Source organism: Rhodnius prolixus, unplaced genomic scaffold (assembly GCF_049639745.1).
Source record: "Rhodnius prolixus isolate KJV_2025 unplaced genomic scaffold, Rpr scaffold_6, whole genome shotgun sequence".
Classification (NCBI taxonomy): domain Eukaryota; kingdom Metazoa; phylum Arthropoda; class Insecta; order Hemiptera; family Reduviidae; genus Rhodnius; species Rhodnius prolixus.
In genome coordinates, this window is record NW_027411634.1 from 34,957,563 (window position 1) to 34,976,405 (window position 18,843).

Below are 18,843 nucleotides of genomic sequence, written 5' to 3' on the forward strand. Positions count from 1 at the left end.
CTAGAAAAATGTTTGGTACTCAGAAACGAAAAGCCACTTGTAGCAAAAAATTATTTTGCCGCAAATTAATTATTTACGCCTTCATCTACAGTTCAATCAGGCCCTTATTACCATGCAGACCTCGTTTAGTCAGCTCATTTAATAAGCAATATCGTACACAGAGTCTTTAGATATATGCCACTGCTTCCAAAGGAAAACTTAGTTAATATAATGTTCACAATTACGAAGCAAAACTTGTCCCATCCAAACTAAATATCTGAACCCAAAAATATTAAGAGACACACATCCTTTATCACGTACTCTGGAGTTCTCTGAAGATACTCAGTATCATTTTCCAAATAATATAAAAACTGGAAAATATTTAAAGAGCTTCTAGCATGTTAACATCAATCATTTCAATGCACTGACGTCCCCCAGACATTGTTCTCTCGCACACCGTCAATTCCCTAACGGAAGCTGGAGCCTCTTAGGAAGAGAAAGTTCATACAGCTAATCTGAACCCTGAGACTTCTTTGAGAGAGTCAAATCAATAAGTAATTGGTGTACCTTTCCATAAGATCAAACGCGATCAAAATTGCTTCTCTAAGAGCTATTTCTACCCTATAGTTTCCTATTAATAACAACCTGATGTAAATTTTTAAATGTTCATTTACACACAAATAATTTTCTAAAAACTATTTTTCGCAACAAGGGGCCTCAAAACGAGAATTTGACGTATTACTTAATCTTACAAACAAACACACAAGAAAAGATTTTAATTTTTTTTATTGTGTACCAATATGATCATCTCATTCCCTTTGAGTGGCCCTCGTATTCCATAATCGTGAATCAGTCATTATGAAGTGAAATTACAGTTTTAGTTCATTAACCCAGTCAACATAGTTGCCCGAATTCCATTAATTCAAACAACTATTATTAATTGAAAAATCTGAAAAAATCTTATTTGGAAACCTTCAAATAATTCTGGTCATTGAATATAAACATGCCGCAAAAAAATCGTATTGTACTATTATTATTACCGAGTATTCCAACTAGCTACAAAGTTAAGGTTTTTGTTTTCTTAAACATCTGTTTTGATGCATTCATTGCATTCTGCTTCTCTACGCCTCTAGTATTATGCATGGCTATTATCTTCTTTGAGGCTTGCTGATCCCACTGAAAAGAAAAAAAAAAAAGTAAACCAATTGGGTAAGGGTGTTTTGATTTAAATTACCTATGAATGCAAAATACACTATTCTTGTCTAAAGATAACAGAATAATTATAGTTTTAATAATCAAAAGATCATTGATTCATTTAACAAAGTATTCTTATTTATTAGAAAGAAAAGATAATTATTAATATTAATAATATGCACATATAATAGGAGGGACGTACAAGATAACAAGTTCAGTGTTACATCGCAGTAAACATTTCTTTGATACTCTTTTTTTATACTTCAGATAAATAACTCAATGAGTCATAATTTTGTTTATTTGCACACGTAATTTAGCTGGTAGGAATTCTAAACGACCAGTTTTCTTTTATATTATTTGCTTACGTCATCGTGTTATATGAATTTTATAAAACTTTTGAAACACCCATAGCATGATGTTTCTTTTTTATAGCTGAAAGAAGAATAGTGAATTTATCCCAATTTTGATGTTTTCATCAAAACAGTCCTATTTGATAAAGTAGTTCTATCAAAATTTGCAAGTAGCACTTTAATGAATAGTATTACTTTGTTTATTTTTTTTTAAACTTGCCATCGAATAATACACTCACACCATAACAGGTGCTTTCCTAGAAAATTTTATTTAGAGTTCTGAAGAAACTATAATAAGCATTCAGCTTCCGTTTCCACAGAAAGTATGTTCTATTTATGAATAATAAAAAATTTATTTACCAAAGAAAATATGAATTTAAATAACAAAACAAATTACCAAGTACATTTGGTTTAAAAGGATAAATTAAAGCAAGCGAACTTATAGACACTCCGAAGCAGGATTCGTAGATATATTAGTGTTGATATTGTAGAGGCAAATCTATCACGAACTAATAGTTTTGCTGTGAGTAAACAGTTTACTTTGATGGATTGTCAAATGAGAAAAGACAGCAGCGTACGTCAAGAAATTAAGCAGGAAAATAAGCGGCTACGTGAAGGTACTGTGGTTGGCAACGCACATGGGTCAATCATTTATCGAGGGGAACAAAAGTAGTGCCATAGATGCGGGGAGTGTGCATTAACAAAAACCCAAAACACGGGAAAAATAAAAATCTTAAAACTTATCTGCAGTCCGATTGGCGAGATCGACTGATGGTGAAGGAGTCATAATGAAAAATTAAGAGATGCACAAAAAAGGTTTCTGATAGAGGATGTCATGATTTCAAGTCTACAATAGAAAGGACACTTCCTCGAATGCGGACAGCGCCAACCCAAGACTAGTCATATCCCTGAGGCAGAAAGGTACCGGCTGTACGAACGGACGGAGATCACGTGGGTGATAATGTGATTCAATAAAAACTTATTCTAGAGATATTGTCACGCCGACAACACTACCTGCCGATCTTTTAACATACGGTAATGATTAGCAAGTCATTGGAAATTATGTCCGGGAATATTTGTAAGATAAAACTAACTTTTTTTGCACTTTTGTTTTAGTGCACAGTCCAAATAAGTCAACAATAAATAGCAAGAATAAATAATGAAACAAAATGAAAAATTAAATATGTAATGTTTGATAAGCAAAACTAGTAAAGAAGATCCTGACGGCATCTTCACAAAACGTCCTTGCGACCTACGAAAGAGAACAAGAAAGCTGAAGCGCACAGTACTTTCTTCTATTTTCTGTTCTTAAGCTCCAAAGTTATGAAATTTGCATAATTGGTCAGTTTCATCTTCAAACAATACCTAGCAATAAACAAATAACATAATAATTCAAGCTTCAATAATGCGATGTTCTGTAGGGCAGCGTGGACTCCTAACTTTCCCGAATCGCCATATAAAAAGAATATAAAATTAATATTGATACGCCTATTTGCATGCAATTACTAAGAGTGCTAAGTTCAAAGTAACGGCGCCTTTGATACTGTTACTCAAGAAAAACACTGATACTGAAATAAACTATTCAATAAAGTCACACATCCACCAACTGTCATGCTTTCAACTCATAAATATTCTCTTACAACTGACAGAGCACTTTTGAGGAGTTCTTATTCAATCTTCTCCAACCTCCAACACCTAAAAATGAGCTCGAAAAGCCGCTGAATGAAGCATCATTGAGATTCTCAATATTCGTGATGCTGTGGCCATCCAAATAACAAAGCCAAGTAACTGACCGAAGTGAATAGAAGTAATTACGTATATTATTGATAAAATCGATCAAAGAACGCGAGCTTTCCTTATATCTGAAATGCTTCTACCTTTCATTGATCAGTAGTTGTAGAGTTTTACTTCCTTTTACGATATACAACCTCCTTAAACCCCGACATACGGGCTTTTGGAGGGTGTTAGCAAACTTGTTATAAATATATCAAGGAACAGACTTCTGACATCAGTCTAAAAAAGAGTCATTCGCTAGCCTGCAGTTATGGTATTTCGTTTCTGACAGTCAAGATTAGTGTACAGTCTAAGTTCGTCGCGCTTAATGAAAGATAGTCATTAACTCGCTTTAAACGAGTTTCATTCATCTTTCTCTCTTTATTCGCTACAATCCCTGATTTTATAACACTCCCGCTAAACTATTTGTTTTACATCGTTTTTCTAATCACCAAAAGTGGTGCTTTAACAGGCGGCGTACCCTTATTTACTGTTTGTAAGTTTGTCGTCGGACAGTATCATTGACAATGTGGATGGAACTGAATAATTCAGAGAGATCTGGCTCTTCAAAATCCTAATTAAAGTTTTGAAATAGAAACTTGCATATTTAAAATTTCGGCGAACTTTACCTGTTGGTAATTGCCAAACAGATTACAGGTCTAATTTCTTTGAACAAGGGACGCCTTCTTCTATGTAACATAACATAACTATAAGCGATAACCGTGGGTAATACTATGTAATGTAGTCCAGTTAAGGAGTTAGTCCTTGGCTGGCCCACGTCCAGTCCCTCCAGTTTGTCTCACTACCTACTTAGGACCTACTGTTTCAAATAAGTATTTATTTTTAATAATATTTAGTTCGAAAACAAAAATAATTTTTTTTTTACATTTTAATGATTATATCAATCTCTCTCTTTAAAATGATTACCCGTCAGAATCTAATCTACTGACAACACAGTTGGAAACATTTATGATCATTGCAATATTTATCACTAAATCTGATACTGAGGGCATGGGTAGTCCGCAATCTTAATCGCTGATTGGGGATCCAGACCTAGTAAGAGTAAGATGATTCAATGTCTTCAAAGACATCTGATTGCCCCTTATGGGCGGCTTATATCTCTACATAATTGGTTGCCTCAAATTGATTTTGCAAAATTTATAAGACAGGTCTAATTCTCTCATTGAACATTGTTGGAGTGTGAAGGGGATAAGTTTTGATGAGAACAGGTTGTCGGTGAAAGAGCTGAGGTTATTGCATTAGGCTGTTTTGCTGCCCTGCCTAAAGTTTCGTTAAATGTAAACAAAATGTCAAGAAATAAAAAGAAAACCTTTTTCTATTTAATTATTAGTAAGTAAATTCTACTAATTATAAACTATTGAAAAAAAAATTAGGCCGATATATTATTAATAACCTAAACTTTTATGCTTTATTAATTTCTAAATTTAGAAATTGTGCCATTAGAGTACCTCTTATCACCTTATGGCATTCACATATACATTCAGCGTACTTTACACTATTTTTTTTCTTACCTCATATTTGTAATTAGTTAATTGTATTCTTATTCCATTGCTAGTTATGGAGTGTTTAATTTGTTTTGCCTAATAAGTAGTTAACGTAAGAGTACCCGTGACAGCGGCCCTCCCGCCAAATTTGGTCACAAGTGAGACACCAGAAATCTAGTTCAACTCGGCTATCAGTTACGTTCTCTCCTTCGCGGCAAGTGGTTAACATTTAAATTGATCTGGAAAAAAAAATATAAAGGAAAAAGTTATAACTACTTAAACATTTTTTATTCTAATTTAATGGTTAAAAAGTATTAATAGTAATGGTACAAACTTTCAAAATAAGTTAGGTAAGATATCAGAATTCACAAAATTCTTTCTCCTCTCACTCTCGGAGCCCCCACAAAAAACAATCACATAGAACATGCGAGAAAAACATACGAGCTTTTTTGACTAATTACTAAAGTTTAGATTGGCTATCTGGTTTTCCGAGCAACGAAAATAATCTCCCTATTAAAACATCCATCGGTCAAAAATTGAACTATTGGGATTTCCTTTAAAAGCACTTAGCCTTCTTAACACCAAGATTAAATACGCAAAAATGACTGCATCGACTTGCTAGTGATCTTGCAATTTTTGCACTCATAATTTTTGGAAACGTTGCGTCTATAGCCGCTTTTACCAGACTAACTGTTGCGGTCGTAAATCCACGAAAAAGGCCACACTGGTACATTATTTGCATGCCCTTTTTAAAAAATAATACTCTTAATGCATGATCCACCGTTCCTTTTTAATCCTGAACCCACAATAGTATTCCAAAATAACATCTGCAAAAGCTGTTAGCTTTTTGGTAATTAGGTATGTCAGCAATTTACAGGACAGATTTGGCTGCAAGTATTTCTTACTATGTTATTCTTTTATGTAAAATATACTTGAGTAACACTTAAAATTAAATTACTAACGACGTAGAAGAAGAGAAAAGTGTACATTTTAAAATCAAAACAGTAATAATACAATTTTATAAGAGCATCTAATCAATAATAAATTGAGCATTTTTATTTTAAATCTGGTAATATTTATTACAAAATTTACATAAAATCATAAGCACTTCTTTATTTAAAGAACGTGCAATAATCACGCTTTTTTTGCTCACAATCCTGTTGTAATGTTTTATTTAATAACTTTTTATTGAGCTGACTATTATTTTATAATCACTTTCATATTGCTTTATTTCTTTAATTATAATAATTAAAATTCTTGGAAATGACACAATAGATTTTTATTCAATTATACATGACATATTTAGACATTTACGTTTATCGTTTAAAAGCAATATATGGAGATGTGTTGGTTGGATATTTTGTGAGACCACCTGACTAGGCTTTCTCCACATGGCTATGGAGAAGCTCAATAGCCATGGCAAGCACTACGCCCTATATGGACTAGCCAATGCCCAATGAACTCTCGTAACTATTTTAGTGTACTTAAATGGAAGTCTTGAAGGCAACTAGCTAAAAGGTGAACCCGTACGCGGTTACGGAAGGAAAACAAAAACGACAATCCTTACCAAATAAATAGCTCCTTTTGCTCCAACTAAATATACTGTACGCCCTAGCCAATCACAACATTGGCATATCCAGAGGCTTTATATTCTTCCAACTCGGAATTTGTAAATCGCTTCAAATTCATCATTATTATACGGTTAGAATCGTAATACATAAGAACTGCAATTTACAGAACAACCTACAGCCCCAACAAGTCATCTTAAATAAAAATCCTCAAAAAAAGTTGTAAGTTGTAAAGTGGAAGCAATATTTTCTCTTGGAGAAAACAATTAATATAGAATATAATCATTCTATAGGAAGTTAATCAAAACATGCTGTATAATTACAACTAATAACAAAACAAAATTTTAAATATTAATAAATAACTAATAAATTGCCATCTACCATTACTTCCACTACAAACATTATTAATTACAACCAGATCAATCATTTTCGGAGAGAAAGCCATGAATTAGAATTTAAATTTCAAGGTGAATGTTAAATTTAATGAGATGATAAAAGTGGTTCTTTATACGTCACTATATACATATAAATAATTTTAATGTTACTACGTCACACCCATTTTTAATTAATAATATTGTTCTTTCAAAATCTGAAATACAACAGTGCTTAAGGTTTTCATGATACTTATAAATACATTTAATTCTCACTAATATTACGCACGGTGTTGCAGATTTAGTGGAATAACTCATTAAAGGGATACCTATTTTCACCCCTCCTCTCGGTCTGCCCAAAAATGTATTTTCTGGAAAAAGTTTCTAAGATAATTTAAGCTCTTAAATGAATAAACGGTACACCAAATTTAAAGAAATCAGCTGAAGAGAGAGGTCTAATCAGCTAAAAGTAAAAAAATAAAGATTTAGTAAGGAACAATTGAATTCAAAATTTCAAGATGATGAATATATAGTTTTCGTGACCGTAAATTGTTAAACTTAGGATGGAAGATTTGCGAGGAACCGGTCAAATAAAACAACTCGTCTTTTTGCCAACGTTTCGACAAATATATTGTCCTCTTCAGGGCCTGAATATTACAAATACAAAACAATTTACAGAGTCAGTACCATAGAAAAAACAGTAATACAAAAATAAACAGTAAAATACAATACATTTTTTATATTATTGAAACTTACGTGGCTATGCGGGTTGGTTGAGTGACAGAATTTGGTTGTAACTCAACCAACCCGCATAGCCACGTAAGTTTCAATAATATAAAAAATTTATTGTATTTTACTGTTTATTTTTATATTACTGATTTTTACTGTTTTTTCTATGTTACTGACTCTATAAATTGTTTTGTATTTGTAATATCCAGGCCCTGAAGAGGACAATATATTTGTCGAAACGTTGGCAAAAAGACGAGTTGTTTTATTTGACCGGTTCCTCGCAAATCTTCCATCCTAAGTTTCAAGATGATATTTACTTTTATTGTGATTTCGATGGAAGGACTATTATAAAGGTGATGTGCTGAAGTAGTAATTCTATCAGTGAGGCCATCGCCTTATTTTTTTTTTTTTTTTTTTTTTTTTTTTTTTTTTTAGCGCTTCAACAGCTGAGGTTATTAGCGCTCGGAGCTTTTTTAAGTGCACTGCCGGCCTCCGGACAGTGTTCTCTCGTTACAGACAACACTATCCATCACCGGACAGTGAGCTGTAAGAAGCTCCTAGGAAGAGAAAATCTAAGGGTCAGCTGCTGGATTCGAACCCGGGACCTCCGCGTGGGAGTCCAGTATGCTAACCACATAGCTAATCCCTCCCCGCCATCGCCTTATTTATATTATTTTTTAATGACGTTAATATTTACAATTGTGAATATAAAATGGTTCAAGGTTTCAAACAGCAAATTCGCCCTGTTGAAGGAAGTACTGTTTTTGTAAAGATTTTCGAATTAGAGTTTCATTGAAAATACTTGTTCTGGAAGACACCTGGATAAGAGAAATTAGATCATTTATCACTCCCAAAGTTTTCTGCTTACAAAGAGTCTAAATTTTCTTGAGATGCTAATATAAGGTAAGTTTATTACTTCCGCTTAGAGCAATAAGCTTTGATTCAAATTGTATGACTGGAGAACCGGTATAATTTCTGTAAGCATCCGCTTTAAATTGTAGTAATATCCGAGCAGCCGAGTTTAATTCTATTGTAGATGTTAAAGTTTATTATTTTACGACTTCTCATTTTAGAGCAATAAAAATGGAAAGCAAGCCCCAATTCCAGTAATTCAAACTAATTTCCCAAAGGAAAATAAGGAAGTTAAAATTTCGATTTGGTAGTATATTTCAAAGATAAATTTTCTATACTTCAAAATTTGCTTACTTTTTAAATGTATAACTTACAATTTTCTTGTTGGAAGAGGGTTCAAAGGTACGGAACTGAGACAGCAAAAAATGTGAACACCTTTAATGCCTTAAACTCCAACTAAAACAAAAATATCGAATCCTTATTATACCAACGGGCAACTTAACAAATTAACGAGCAATGTAACTATTTTTAACAAACACTTGACTTTGTGGTGAAAATATGGTTATGTCCGTAGTTCTGGATAATATTGTTCATTTTATCTGTCCAGGAACGCTTGTTAATTGTATCCCTGACCGGTTTCAGATTTTTTTTATCCTTCAGTTTGGTGTAGAGATTGCTGACTCAAGAGTGTCGTGTACAGTAAGACTGAAACATAAACGAAGTCAAATTCTCTACAGCAAATTAATTAAGCAATTTTAGATGAATGAAAGTTCGAAACCGGTCAGGGATACATAAAAAACATAAGTGCTGCAACGTATAGAATCAGCGAATACACAACTATAGCCAATCATAAACAACTTTTAATATTCAGAGGACATCAAAAAAAAACAATGTCAGTGAAAAATAAATTTCGAAAATCTGACTTTTACAAAGCACACAAGATACATTCTTACAAATAAATAGCTAATTTAAAAAATATATATACATATATATAACAATATCGTAACAAAGATCTAGTACCAAAGTCAAGGTTAATATTACCATATTAGGCTACTGAAAAATCTACTTAAATAGTGCACTGACTTTTTGTTAACTTGTTTTATTTTTATTTGACTTTTCGTTTACTAGATAATTTAAGCTTCTATTATTACTCGGCAAAGTACACATATCAGACTGCTTTTACCTGATTCACCAAGTACTTCTTTCACATGGCCATTATTAATCTTTTTACGCTAGATAAATTACTTCATTATGTCTTTGGTCATTGGCTAAGTCTCGTTGCGGATATTTCAGCCGAACAGACGAACGTCTACCTGTCGGGACATAGTTCTGGAGCCCTAAATTCCCACAGATAAAAGAACCATTTTCTATGATCCTAGTTTTAATATCAAGACCTACTGCCATACTTTCGGGAATGACTACCAAGTTGTGTATTCCCATAGTGCCGAATCAATCTACCCTGCCCCTAAGTGTGTCGCAGCTAAGTGTAGTAAATAGTAAATGCAGCTGGGAAAAGGTGATGACAGTTAAATTCGTACCACTAAACATTCAACTAAATATTGCCATTGCCAACCACTCAATCCATTTCGCTAAAATTTTTAAAACCTGTAATTAAAAAAAGTAATACTCAGAAATTTAATGAACGCATGGTTGCAACAAAAAATTCGTTTATTATGAATTAATTATTAATACCAGTATGTAGTTGTAGAATCCGTTAAAACACAGAAACACATTAGAGGACAGCTCAACAATAATCTGGTTCGGTTGGTTTTCTAACTTTTTGTAAAAGTATATTTAATTTTAGGTTATGCCTTCTTTTTATATTCAAAATCTTTTTTCAACTGTGATCAGTAAAAAGTTACTAGCTAACTTTATTTACGAGATTATTTATACAGATTGATTTCTGTTACCTGTTCTTTCGTTACGTACAACCATCACTAGATAGTGAGTGGTAAGAAACTCCTTAGACAGGAAATCTAAGGGCCGGAAAGTGGATTCGAACTAGGTATCTCCTTGTGGAAATGCAGCGCATAAATCACTGAACTAATTTCTTTCCTTTTATCTGTGTTGTTAATTTAGTACTTAAATATGGAAAATTTAGGAAAGCTTCTGAGCTTCGTTGCAAAGAGTCAATTGGCGATACCTAGGTGTTAAAAATGTTAAATAGTTCCACATGGCAGCCTAGAATTCGTTTATTTAATTCCCTTGTTTCATATTTACTTCACTACTGTTTTGAAGTGTGGGTCGTCCGCTACATTGATATGATAGAAAAAAGACAGATAAAGTTTTTTAAGTTATTTATGGGCCTACAACGGAGTCACATTTACGAGTGGAGACTTGTCAAACACATTTGGAGGTTTAAGTTTTTAAAAGAAGTATGCGGTGGTAAACTGCTACCAATGCATATAGCTTAAAGATGTGCTTCACAAGATTAATTGAGATTATAAGTAACAGAAAGGTCCCTTTTAATTGGGCACTTGTTCAATGCTATAGGGGCTGAAGATATGTGGCAGGCTCAAAGTCCTGATCTTTTGAAGCATAATATGAAAAATATACAAATAACTGTTTAAGTCGGGATATTGATACTGCTCTCAATGCTGCCTATAATTTGCACTATAGACATGTTTTACCTCTCTTGTTAATTGACATATCTTTCAATGAAGGTGCACCACCTGGCTAAAATTAAATTGTTAACGAGGATAAATTCATCGATTTCAGATGATATTATCAATTCTATAGATACGAAGCGTCTAAATACTATTTCAGATTTATTGCTAAGCGCTTTCGACAAGATGAGAATCTGGTCAAAGGGAAGAACATTCTATTAACCCTAGAAAGTTGCTTTTGAGAGAAGGGTTAATACCTCCTAGGCTAATGGGAACCTGTACAGATTAGCAAATCAGTGGAAGAATTGTAGATTAAACTTAGGAATCTCACCCAACGTGATACAGTCTTCGTTTAAGAATTATTGTAAGCGACGATAGTTAGGTAGCTTTGATATAAGGTTTGCTAGACAGCTGATTGGGCCAAGATATTATATTACTAGTATATTTAGCTAATTATTATAATAAACAATTTATTAATTAGGTTAAAAAAAATATATAATTAAAAATTAATGTAGCAGGTCATTAAAACCAGTTTACCAAACAGAATTTATCCGGATATGGTTAAGAGTGAAAGGATTCTGTGCAAAAAATGCTATCTTATACGCTACAACTAAAATGCTATTTAAGGAATTATAGAAAACATTGGTCATTGAATTCGTTTCTTAGATGAAGATAGTGGAATGAATTCTTTTTTTCTTTCACTGACGTTTTCAAATAAGTATTGCTACAGTGCAATTTTTGAATTTTGAATATCTCGGAAATACACGTTGTTAGTTACTATTACAAGAACAGGTAATAACGTTTTAGAAAGCACGAATTAGCCGTAATAGCCATTTTATAGACTGGATTTTTCAATTTCTTAGATTTCCTTGAAACTTGGCTCCAACTATTTTCTACTGGCTAGTTAAGCTAACTGCTTATAAGTGGATCTATATTTTTATTTAATACATTTTCCCAGGATTATTTAAGATTAATTTTGGGAGCATGGTGGCAGTGCCTTCCCTCAATGTCATCTTAGTGTATTACGAGTATATGGACCAAATGGATAATTTTAAAGTAGAAAAAGAATTAAAAACAGTTACTCAAATTCCTTAGTAGACAATTCTTTAATCATGGATCGTCTAGAAAGATCCAAGACGTTTAATTGCTCTTGAGAGAAGGGTTAACTCCTCCTACGCTAATGGGAACCTGTACAGATTAGCAAATCGTGGAAGTCCCTAAAAATGAGGAACATGTTAAGACAAAGCATCAAAAAGCTTTGTTAATCTCAACTTTGCTGTGTTTCAGAATTGTAGATTAAACTTATGAATCTCACCCAACGTGATATACATATATAGACTTCGTTTAAGAATTATTATAAGCGACGATAGTTTGGTAGCGTTGAGATAAGGTTTACTAGACAGCTGATTGGGCCAAAATATTAGATTATTAGTTTATTTAGTTAATGATTATATAAACAATTTATTAATGTTTAAAAAGGTTATAAAAATATATAATCACGATTTTCTCTAAAATCATTTTAACTGATAGTCAAAAGGCTGAAACTTATGTTCGGAATATGTTTCCAGGACAATTCATTTGGAGCAGATCTGAGGCTGAGATGGGGAAAAGCTTTACACTTAGGACCACTTCATTGAATAATATCACTTTCGTTGTGTGGTGAAAAGAAAAACATTGCTAAAATTCCGCGTTTGGTGAAACAAAGCATGACTTGGAAGGATGAATTCCTTGAAAGATTTGTTTTAATATTTGAACGTTGATTATTATACTTGACTACTCAGGTAAAGACCTCTTGCTTTTGTATAAATACTTTTACGAATATTTAATTTTAAGGAGGATTTAGTCACGCATTCCTCAAAAGTCCGTTTATTGAGTAAATATATATATTTAAGTCAAAATTGAAGAAAACCTTGATATGATCTTAACATGAAGATATGACTAAGGCCTCTAAAATACTAATGTACGTGATATATCTTAATTTTAATAGATAAAAAATTCAATAATAAATTAATCCAGGTTATCTGAATGAACCATGTTACTTCCATCTAGCCTTTTGTCCAATTTTAAATTCATTAAGGCAAATTAAACAAAATATAATCTTTATTAATAAAAAGTCCGAGTTCCTCTCTAACGTAATTACATTGGATTGAGATAAATGATGTTAGATGAAACACATATGTGAATAAAATGTCCGGTTTGACTTTTAAAGATATGTTGGAGTTTTTTTTATAAAATGAGAGTCCAAACTGTCTGTATATGGTGATACAGACTTTAACACACTATATATGGCTATACTGTATACAGCGACCTACTGTGTATACACACTTAAGTTCAGTTCCCCTGCACTCCTTAGGCTTGTTGACGCTCCTTTTTCTGATGTTACGTTGTTCTTTGTTCCACCTTTCTCGCTTTCTTCTATGAATGCATCATCATGTCATTTTATTCTTACTATAACCTTGCTTTTTAAAACTGTAATAGGTTATAGTTAGTATTCTACAATCACTCAAATTTCCAACTAAAATAATACCAAATTAACATATAGATAATCTATTATCATGAGAGAAAATTTGACTGTAAAATTTTATTCTGGCCCCTCGACTTTTAGAAGCGCGAGGGCCGCCAAAGAACGAATTTTAGGACCAAATAAATTTAATTACGGGACAAAACAAACTTTAAAAGTGAAGGTCAACATTTTTTAAAGAACACCTCTGAACCGAGATCACCTTTCAACATCTAATTTATCACTTCAGTCTCCGTCCTCCAAGCTCCTTCCGCCATATTCTCTTTAATGTCATCCTTCCCTAAGATCTCGACGTCTACTTTTCTGGGTACGTCTACTTGCAGTCTACTCTGAACTGTGACATCTCTCTCCACTTTCACAAGATACTCATCTTCATCACTACACTTTTTTGTTTTTTGATACGTCTTTGAATTGGTTGTGTCTTAGCGATATAAAAGCTAAAGAATACTGCTTCTGTAACAAAGAAAATTATTTAATACATCTTTAGAGGACAATTCTGAAACTTTAAGGAAGTAGACTTATGTTTGAGTCGGCAATATTCCACAGTAACTAGATCATAGCCAGAAAAAAAATTGCATTGACCGATCATCTATCTTGATTTCAGAAACCTACTTTCTAGAATATTTCTTAAAACAATTACAAACCTTAACATTTATTTTATATAATAAAGTCGCATTAGTTTTAAAAATGGTGCGATATTTGTTTTTGATCTACTAAATAGAATAAACGTAATGAAAATAACATTAATTCTTTTTAATGTATTTTACCACGATTATTAGTTTATATATATATATATATTTTTTTTATACACTCATAAATATATAAAATGATTTAATAAATAATAATAAATCACTTTATTTTGTACCTTTACTAAAGATAGACATATTTGGAGAAGTGGTTGTCATTTATTGACCTGTAAAATGAGACTCACCATATTAAGAAAAGTAATTTCGTGTTCTATGCAACTGAGGGCAAGGACAAATATTGTTGTTCGCCCTTGATTTCTTAAATTAGTATTTGTTAGTGTATGTATGTAAGCATGCAAACTCGTTACACTTCGATATATTATTTTAAAAAATTCTTTATTTTCATTGTTTAATTTAAAAATGTACCATAATTTCACGCAAATTCAACATTGGACTTTCATTTAAACAAAGTACAATCTATACTTTTCACTAAATTGTTCTACGACTGATCTCTCTCTCACTCACTAACTCTCTAGACACCTGTTAAAAAGAAAATCAAGGTTGGGAAAACCCTAAATGCTTCCTCTCTGAACAATTCTCGCGGTTTTATGTGATTTCTTCAATTTCCAAATGTTAAAAATATATTGAATTGTTACTTAAAACATGCTGTTAGGAGATATTGATTTAGTGGATCATTGCAATGGACTCTCGCCGAAATACTGAGTTCGATCCAGCTTGCACTTAATCTTTTCTTAGGAGTTTCTTGCAGCTCACTGTTGTTGAAAGTAATGTAAGATAGATAAAGAGATTCTCGTTAATCTTTCTCTTACAAAAATGTGCATCATAAAAAATAAAAAGTCAAATCTCAAAAATCGGTTGGCATTCCTTTTTGTTCGAATCTTCAATGGTTAATGCTTTAAAAGCACTATTTCCTGTTAAAAATTTTCAGTTGATTCCTAAACTTGGCCTTGAAGTTCAAGTTTTAAAATAAGAAATGTATAGTGAAGTGTGCCACAAATCTACTGAAGTCATAGTGCACACAGAATTTTTATATAAGAAATCTAGTATAAGCTGGAATCAGCAGCGGCACGCGTTATAACGTGAACTTTATTTTTATAACATTAACAAAAAAGAGAACTTCTAAGAGAAATAATCCCAAGTAGTTGGCAACGCTTTGAACGGGAATCAACAAGCAGCGATTTCTTCACTATTTTATGGTTTTTGCAGCCTGGTTTCTATTAATGGTAATAAAAATATAATAATACCTTGCCCTTACTTTCCTTGCTGATTGAACTCAATTAAAACCCACAACATAATCATACTCTGATTTCTTGCATCTAAGGGTATGCTGTCGCCAAAGTCAACAGATCACGCATGAAGCGTATTGTACATACAAGTTTGTAAAAGAGAACGCCCAAATAAAAAAACATTTATCTTTAATAATGGCACACTTAAATCAATAAAATAGAATATAATTTTTTTCAATGTTTGATTTTGTAATGAATGTACGTGCCACTACTTTCTTAAGGTGAAATCTTAGCTGCGTTACAATTTTTGTTCTCACTAACTGTCTTACCTTAATTACCATATTTGTAACAACCTTTCTTTTTAATTTTTCACTCATATTAAAAAGAATCCTTTCATTTTTTTTTCATTCAATGGTACGAAGAATAAATTTTAAATGAGTAAAAAAAGAAGCCTACTTATTAATAGTAAGGTAACGACAGCTTTTATTCAATTAAATTAAATGTTCTTAAAGAACATTTATCCTCTTAAATCATTAAAACTAGAATTAATATCATCAGAACAATTATAGATTATTAGAGAATATGACTTTATTCGTGCTACAGGTAGTAGAAGATAATTTAAAAATCATAGCAAATCATCTGGGGATTTCAAATGAAAATCGCTACAAAATGAACGAACATTTTAGGCTAGGCTGGCCGTGGGAATCGAAGTGGAAAAAATTAACTTAATAAAAGAACACAGTTCACGACCACGAGTGGGTCAGCGGTAGAATGTGATTCTCCAGGCTTTATCATCTGACAATAGTGAACTGCCCTGTAAACAGTACTATTATTGGAAGCTGCTACACTTTATGGCGTATTCGAATTTGCATTAAGGAATATAAATGGGATTTTACGGAAGTGAATTTACAAAAAAAACAACTGCACCTCCACACCCTAATTCCTTAATCAATTGTTTCCATTTTTGTATAGAAAAATAGATCTACTTATAAAAAAAAAAAAATAATTCATAATAACTCAGTTTCTGTTAGTGGGAAGTAGATGCTCTCTCCACGCCAAATTAGGGTACCGTACTTGGATAGTCTCAAGTGACACACTCTATCTCATTCTATTTGCCTGAAGAAGATCCCATTTCGAATCTGCCACAAAAATAAGTCGAAGGAAAATTAAGTCAGGGATTTTTAAATAAAAGTAAAACTGAGGCCATCTTATAGAAAAAAAAAAGTGATCTGAGCAATTTAGACTGTTGAACATCAAGGGCCAATTGGTGCGTGATCAAGCACCGTCTGATACCTTTAGGTAAAAGTTGGAACAACCCGACATTACTATAAGGGCAACAATTTTATTATAAAATTACAAAAGCAAACCAGCGATCATACGATGCACCATGCTTTTTTAATGAACAACTTATGCTTTTTCTCCAGGGAGCTAAACTAACTCTAGCAACATGCTTTCGCATATAAGTGAAGTATAACTGTGCTTCAATCCGAATAACTTGTCGTATAAATATTGTAGAGCTTAAATACCGCAGAATAAATTTGTAAAGCTGGCAACAAGTACCGCAGTTATATATGTAGCAACTTTGAATGAACTTAACAATTTGGACATGGTGATTCACACGGAAGAGTCCTCTTCTAACTCAGTCCTCAATGTTAACCTTCTCTACGGAGGATGTTACCGCAGAGAGATCAGAAAAGCTAAAACGCTAGACAAGATTAGGGTTTTCAATTTTTCCTCAACGTATAATTTAATATCAATTACAATTGTCCTGTAGATTGATTAAAATGTCACCAGAAAGGTCTCATAATAATTTTATTTAACTAATTACATTTACAGTTAAGTATAATCACAGAGTAAAGATGAAATTAAGATCTAAAGATGACGAGCCAAACACCTTAAACATTAAATGCAATTATTTGGGGTCTAAAAATAAAAACTAACATCAATTATAATTCATTTGATAACTTGCAGGAGTTTATACTATTTCACCGAAATAACATCTATCAATCTGATTTTTGGTTGTTAAATAAAAGAATATTAAAAGTATTTATACCAAATTTAGAAAAATAGAAGTTTATCGTAAAATTAATGATGTAAAAGGAAGTATAATTTGTCACCTTGATTTTATTGCTTGTTCGTAGGTAACTACATCATACGATATCTTGGCATGCTTTCAAAACAAGTTGCTATAATAAATTCTCCGGCTTTAGACTTGCACTCTCAACAAGATCACGCCTTCCACAAGATAAAGTAAGTTTTCATAGACGCAATTTTATAAATATTTCTCTCTGTCTGTTTTACATAATACATAATAAATAGAACCTATGCCATAAACATCTTCTATAAAAAATTATATTCGTCCACAGTAATCATGCTAGTTTTTTCAGTTCAATAATTTTTTTAAACGTGATATAATTTACATTATATCCAAAAGGCATTTTTGGTCGACCGATTCTATCCAAAACCTTAGTTGGTGGCACCTAGACGAAATATCAAAGTTTAACTTTCCGTGATTTTCAATGTTGATGTTACGAAAATACATAATGCGCACACACACACACACACCGATTAAAAAAATCACTTTTTCAGAAAGGGATATTTGAAAACTCAGAATCTAAAATCAGCCTGATAGCAATCCTTTCTTTTTACATGAAGAAACATAATCTAAAAACATGGACGTTCCAAGAGGATGTTCCAAAATTGCTCTTTCACGTACAATTTTAAAATTAACCAGAAATACATTTGTTGGAGTGCTCTTAATCTCGTTCCTCTATAGATTTATTAAACAAACATAAAATGATGACACTTGATAGGAAAGGTTTTTTCTGCAATGAAGAGTGAGATCAGCGGTGTCAAAAGAGTGTGGATAAGCCCACAAGAACACTAATTCACTTTGTAGCTAACAATAGCGACAACATGTTGACCTAGTTGTAAACAGTTCACTAAATATAGACAACAATCCTACTAAGCACTTTATAAAGGCAATGAACATAAAAAATGCACCAACACTTATTTATTTCTTTGCAAATAAAACCTCCTTCATTGATATTATAACTAGAACATTTTACTGTTGAATGGTAGACTTTTTTCTCCCAACATATCGATTTATGATAATCTATTCTATATGAACTACTGAGTTTTTTTTTTCGACAGTCCAGGTTTCTGAAACCACGAAAAAGTAATTTACCACAAATTTGTGGAACAAATGTTCAACTCTTAAGCTAACTAGATAGAAAGTACTAAAAATTTGTCTAGCGTTATCAAACTAACTCACTTGCTTTTTTTTAAGATTAGAACTTATTTTTAAGTTCTGCCTTACTTCTCCTGATTGGCCGATGAAAAAATTAAAAAACTGACTACAGTGAACTTTAATCACCAACTATGAAGAAAAGATTTATGTAGCTATATTTTTCTGAGGTTACACTACATTCACTAGTTGGGTCTAGGACTTCATTCATCGCA

At 32.3% G+C, this 18,843-nt stretch overlaps 2 long non-coding RNA genes across 17 annotated transcripts in view; one reads left to right on the forward strand and one right to left on the reverse strand.

Moving 5' to 3' along the window:
* Positions 1-18,843, reverse strand: part of LOC141460698 (uncharacterized) — a 61,808-nt gene that overhangs the window by 37,007 nt on the left and 5,958 nt on the right. For all 16 annotated transcript variants that reach the window (XR_012462295.1, XR_012462287.1, XR_012462286.1 and 13 more), the window contains 4 exons: positions 13,651-13,901; positions 8,696-8,777; positions 4,829-5,040; positions 1,020-1,155 (listed from right to left, as the gene is read on the reverse strand). This is a non-coding gene — a long non-coding RNA (uncharacterized lncRNA). The remainder of the gene's footprint in view (positions 1-1,019; positions 1,156-4,828; positions 5,041-8,695; positions 8,778-13,650; positions 13,902-18,843) is intronic.
* On the forward strand, positions 9,510-17,796 carry LOC141460705 (uncharacterized). The gene is made up of 3 exons (XR_012462306.1): positions 9,510-10,084; positions 12,496-12,708; positions 17,523-17,796. It is a non-coding gene; the product is annotated as an uncharacterized lncRNA (long non-coding RNA).